Raw genomic sequence first — 6,376 nt, 5'->3', positions numbered from 1 at the left:
ATATATATTATTAAAATTTTTTTATCAATTTTATTTACTTTGTAATTTTTTATTTATTAATTTGTTTTTGTTACAGATGTTTCTCATTTTCCCCTATTGACACCCTCCTCCCCTCCCCCCTGCCCCATCCCCAGCCTTGTTGTCTATGTTCATTGGTCATGCATACATAAATGTAAGTTCTGTGGTTTATCTCTTTCCCCAAATCCCCTCCTCTGAGTCTTGTCAGTCTGTACTCCACCTCTATGTCTCTGGGTTAATTTAGTTCAGCAGTTTGTTTAGTTCACTATATTTCACAAATAAATGAGATCATGTAATATTTGTCTTTCTCTGCTTGGCTTGTTTCGCTTAGCATAATACTTTCCAGATCCTTCCATGCCATTTCAAGGGATAAAAAATCTTTCTTTCTTACAGCAGCATAGTATTCCATTGTGTACATGTACCATGGCCTTTTAATCCACTTATCTACTGATGGACACTTGGGTTGGTTCCAGATCTTAGCTATTGTAAATAGTGCTACTATGAACATAGGGGTACATATATTTTTTTCTGATTGGTGTTTCAGGTTTCTTAGGGTATATTCCTAGAAGTGGGATCACTGGATCAAATGGAAGTTCAATTTTTAATTTTTGAGGTAACACCTTACTGTTTTCTATAGTGGCTGCACCAGTCTGCATGCCCACCAGCAGTGTACTAGAGTCCTCTATTCTCCACACCCTTGTCAACACTTGTTGTTTGATGATTTATTTATTTATTTATTTATTTATTTATTTATTTATTTATTTATTTATTCATTCATTCATTTTGGACAGATTTTTTGCCATGTCTTCAGGATCAGTAATATTTTCTTCTGCTGTGTGATTGCTCTTAATCCCAGTTTGCATTTTTTTTTTTACTCTCTAGATGTTTGGTTTGAGGCTTTCTTTATATTGTCTATGTCTCTCTTCAATGTGCTCATGCCTTCCTCTACCATCTGAATATTTGAAATATAGTTATAATGGTCAGAATGTCCTTTTCTACTAATTTTATCACCTATAATTTCTGGGTAATTTCTTTTTTTGTTGTTGTTGTTGTTAATCCTCACCTGAGGATATTTTTCCTTTGATTTTCAGATAGAGTGGAAGGGTGGAAGGGAGGGAGGGAGGGAGGGAAGGAGGGAGGAAGAGAAACATTGATGTGAGAAAGATACATCAATTGGTTACTTCTCGCACAATCTGACCAGGCCAGGGATTGAACCTGCCACCCAGGTACATGCCCTTGACCAGGAATTGAACTCACGGCCCCTTTGGTCTGTGGGCCAATGCTCTAACTGCTGACCCTAATTGGCTAGGACTCTGGATTATTTCTTGGCCCATTTCTTGATTTTTCTCATTATGCCTGGTAGTTTTTTTTTTTAAAGTGAAAACTTTTTATATTTAGAATTAGCGAGCTGGACTCAGTTTACATGATCTCAATTTTGTTGACAACATCCAAAGCATCATAGCCAGCATCCAGTCAAACATATGCCATCTTCTCTCCATCAGGCTCAATCAGGTGTTGACCTTGGCCTTATCAATGTCACAGAGCTTCTTCACAGCTTGTTTGATCTGGTGCTTGCTGACCTTGATGTCCACAACAAATATAAGTGTACTTTTGTCTTTCATCTTCTTCATGACAGACTCAGTAGTCAGGGGGATTTTGAGGATGGCATAGTGGTCAAGCTTGTTTCTCCATGGGGCACTCTTTTGAGATTTGGGCTGCCGTCAGAGCCACAATGTCTACAAATCTAAGGGTTTTAATCTGCACTGGTTCCTTGGCAAGAAAGTCAGAAGTCATTGTCACTCTCTTCCAGGGGCTCTGGTTTCCGGACCCTTTGACTGGGTTTAGCTGGAGACAGAACAATGCTCTCATCTTCCTCGTCATCTTCCATGTCAATTTCACTGTCCTCTGAGTCTTCATCATCATCGGAGTCTCCACCTTGCATTGTGACCATGATGCGTTTGTTAGGTCTTCCTTGCATGAGCACCTCAATGGCTGTCCGTGGCTTGGATTCATCATCCTCCAGTTCACTGTCGGATTCATCATCCTCCTGGATATCAATGTCTGAGTCATCATTACTTCCACTCTTTAGCAGTCACTTTTCTTCTTTCTTTAGCTTGTTCTGCATCAGATGGAGAGTATTTTCAGATTCCTCAAACCTCTCTTGCTCCATCCTATGATGATCCTCGAGTTGCTGCTCCAGATAAGCCAGATTTCGAAATTTCTCCAGATAAATGTCATACTGCTTTTGCAATTCTTCCTCAATCTTCTCATATTCATCCATAAATGCTGGCCTGACACTCTGTAGAGTCTGGAGGCGCTTCCTGTTTCTTTCCAGTTCTAATTTCCTCTTTTCAATTTTGGCTTCTAAATTAACTTCGTCAGAGGCCACGTTATTGAGCAGGTCTTTAGTCTTCTAAACCTGCACCAAAATATCCTTTATTGCAATTCTCATCACTTTTTCAGTCTCATTTATTTCCAGAGGTCTGGCAATTGCTTCTGTTCTCAGTTCCCTCAATTCTATCTCCTTGCCCAGCAAGTCATACAGAGATGCTCCTATGGAGGTGATTTCAGAAGCAAGCTGCCTGGTTGCTTTCAAATCTGCAATCTTTGAGCCAAGATCAAACTTGAATTTGCTGATATCGACCTCTCCTATTTTAGAGCCCTCCAACCCTTTGGTCTTCATAGCATTATAAAGGACAGATCTTCAATAGTTCCTTCACTGCATACCCATCTTCTTGATAAAGCTTCTTAGTATTGAGCTTTATATGTGCCTTAGTGGCTGCAGAGGACATGGAAGGACATGGTGCTCTCTATTTGATGATTTATTGATGGCGGCCATTCTGACAGGTGTGAGGTGATACCTCATAGTTGCTTTAATTTGCATCTCTCTGATGATAAGTGATGTTGAGAATTTATTCACATGTCTCTTGGCCATTTGTATGTCCTTATTGGAGAGGTGTCTATTTAGGTCCTATGCCCATTTTTAATTGTTTTTTTTTGTCTTCCTTTTGTTGAGTTGTATGAGCACTCTCTTTATATGGGAAATTAACCGCTTATCTGATGCATCATTGAGGATTTTGTTTTCCCATATAGTGGGATCCCTTTCTGTTTTGATGTTTGTTTGTTTTTTTTTGTTTGTTTGGTTTTTTTTGCTGTGCAGAAACTTTTTAATTTAATGTAGTCCCATGTGTTCATTTTTTCCTTTGGTAAAAGTTTTGTGTGCACTTACAAAAATTGTTTTTGGTGGCATTCAGTCACGTGTGTGTGTGTGAAAGAGAGAGAGAGAGAGAGAGAGAGAGAGAGAGAAGCCAATAAAAACCATGTTGTTTAAAACTATACAGTTATTGATGTTTTGTATGCTTGCCTTATTAATAACAGAGAGTTGTACATTAAAATTCTCACTATGTTGTGAATTTGCTTGTATCTGCTCTTATCTGTGTTGGGTTTTATTTATGTTTTTTGAGGCAATATTATAAGGTACTAAATTATAGAATGATTATAATTTTATTATTCAGGAAATACCTCTGTTATTTCTATTAATGCTCTTGTCTTAAAGTCTTCTTTGCTTGATATTGATTTGCTTTAGTGGTTTTCTTTTGGTTAAATTTGTATGTATATCTTTCTTCATCTTTTTACTTTTAACTTCTCTGTGTTTTGTACTAAAATGTGTCTGTTATAAGCAACAGAGTTTACTTTTCTATTATTATTCAGTCTTACCATTTTTATTGACAATAGGTAGTCCATTTCCATTTTATGTAATAACTTCTGTAGTTGTATTCATATCTACCTATCAATATTTTTTATTTGGCTGATTTGTTTTGCTTTCTTTTTAATCCCATTTTTAAAACCTTCTTTTGGGTTAAAACATGTCAAATTATCATTTCCTTTTCTTTTACTGGTTACCCTAAAGATTAAAACATGAACTATTTTGTCTACTACCAATTATTACTTTTATCATTTCCCACACAATGCAAAAACCTTAAGATATGTTAATTTTATGTATTCTCTTATTTCTCTTTTTATTATTTTTGTAATCATTTTAGTTCTACACACATTTAGACTCCTACAAAGCATTACTTTGTTTTTCCAGATTTCTTCAGATTCCTCATTTTTGTTCTGGCACAGGAAGAGCTGGCCGAAGCCTGACTGGCTTCTGGACCTGGAGTCACAATTAGGACAGTGGTCTCTACCCAAGATGATGTGCACACTGACTAAAATGTCTTTTTTCTTTTTAATATAAGATCTCTAACCCATCTGGGAATTTTCTTTGAAATAACAAAAATGCTATTTCAGATAAAAATAGACAAAATATGTGAGCAGACATAAAAAGGATTTCTTTTATTGGAAATGTCCAGAGTAGGTAAAGGAACAGACAGAGAATACGGGTCATTGGTTGCCAGGGGAAGAAGGAGGGGAATGAGTACTTTTAGTGCAGGTTTCCTCTGGGCGCTGGAACATCCTGCATAGTCAGTGGTGGTGCTTGCACAGCATTGTGAATGTCCTCCATGCCCAGGAAAGGCAGTTTAAAATACAAACAATAACTTGTGTTGGGTTACTTAAAATAAATCACACAATGGAGAAAAATATAAGAAGAAATAATAATAAACAATAAGAAAAGTACCTAAAAATACCATTATTATTAAAATTAAAAAATAAATCATGCCATGGAGAAAATAAAAGCATAATGATGCAAGAAAATAATAGAAAACTGTCAAGAAATTGGGGTAAAACACGTTTATCTGATGGGAGATGGCAAACAGTCATAGCCAGTGGCTCTAGCACTGGACCTGATTTAATTTCCAGAGGCAGTTCCTTCTCTGTGGCAGGTACCAGAGCAGGTTCAACCAGGGTTCCTCAGCCAGGGGTGATGAGGCTTCAATTAGGTCAGAAGATGCTGCACAGGCTAGTCCTGGCTCCAGAGCTGCAGCTGGAGCAACTGCTGGAGGTGCAAAGATCCCTGGAGGTGAGCACACCTACAGCTCTAATTTGGGCTCCTGGGGATGGATGACAGGTGTTTCCTGGGCTGGTGATGGAGTTGTGAGAAGAGAGAAGACTACCAACTTGCTGCCTTTCCATGTGCTACCCTCCCAAAGACAGAGCACAAGCCAGAGCCTTCCAGACGAGCCGCAGCCTGAGACCTACCCCATGACACACTCTTCACCACCACTCCAGCAAATGGTTGATCAGAAATTCCCATTTTTCCCCCAAAGTGGCACAGCAATTTTGAATTTCCCCATTTGCAGTGGATGCACCAGTAGTTCTAGCTCTTCAAAAGCACTATGCTTTTTTCATTCTAGACACCTTTTAGTATTTTATTGTGGATTTTATTTGTATGTCTTTAACATGTGGTGGGTAGTAAGCATCTTAACATATACTTATTTACCACTTATTATATCTGGGTGATGGTTCTGTAACTATATACATTTATTGAAACTCATAAAGGTGCACAAGTAAAGGGTCAATTTAACTGTTTATAAATCATTATAATTATAAAAGAGGTAAAATGTGTAGGATACAGTACCAGGCTGTTTTCATTACATAATAAAGGCCATATATGAAAGACCTACAGCCAACATCATGCTCAATGGGCAAAAACTAAAAGCATTTCCCTTAAGAACAGAAACAAGGCAAGGATGCCCACTTTCGCCACTCCTATTTAACATAGTACTGGAAGTCTTAGCCACAGCAATCAGACAGGAAGAAAAAAATAAAAGGGATCCACATTGGAAAGGAGGAAGTGAAATTGTCATTATTTGCAGATGACATGATACTATACGTAGAAAACCCCAAAGACTACATTAAAGATTTACTAGACTTAATAAATGAATTGGGCAAAGTAGCAGGATGAAAATTAACATCAAGAAATTGACAGCATTTTATACACTAATGATGAACTCACAGAAAAAAAACTAAACAAAAATCCCATTTACCATCACAGCAAAAAAATTAAGATACCTAGAAATAACCTTAATCAAAAAAATAAAGGACCTGTTCACAGAAAACTACAGGTCATTGAAAAAAGAAATATAGGAAGATATAAAAAAGTGGAAGCACATACCATGTTCATGGATTGGAAGAATTAACATCATTAACTTGTCCGTACTCCCCAATGCAATCTATAGATTCAATGCAATCCCCGTCAAAATACCAATGACATACTTCACAGAACTAGAACAAATATTTTAAAAGTTCATATGGAACCAAAAAAAACCAACAACAACAAAAAAAACACCAACCAAACAAAAAAAACCCCGAATAGCCACAGCAATCTTTTTATTTTTTTATTTTATTTTATTTATGCTTTTATTGTGGTAAATATACATAAAATTTACCATTTCTGCCATTTTTTTTATTGATT

General features: G+C 36.9%; 1 pseudogene; it reads right to left on the bottom strand.

Annotated features, from left to right (window-relative positions):
• Window positions 1–1,801: 1,801 nt before the first annotated feature.
• LOC118627049 lies at window positions 1,802–5,993 on the bottom strand (annotated as a pseudogene).
• Window positions 5,994–6,376: the final 383 nt, after the last annotated feature.

Source organism: Molossus molossus, unplaced genomic scaffold (assembly GCF_014108415.1).
Source record: "Molossus molossus isolate mMolMol1 unplaced genomic scaffold, mMolMol1.p scaffold_m16_p_12, whole genome shotgun sequence".
Lineage (NCBI taxonomy): Eukaryota > Metazoa > Chordata > Mammalia > Chiroptera > Molossidae > Molossus > Molossus molossus.
Note: the sequence above shows the minus strand (reverse complement) of the source record. Positions and strands in the feature narration are given on the sequence as shown.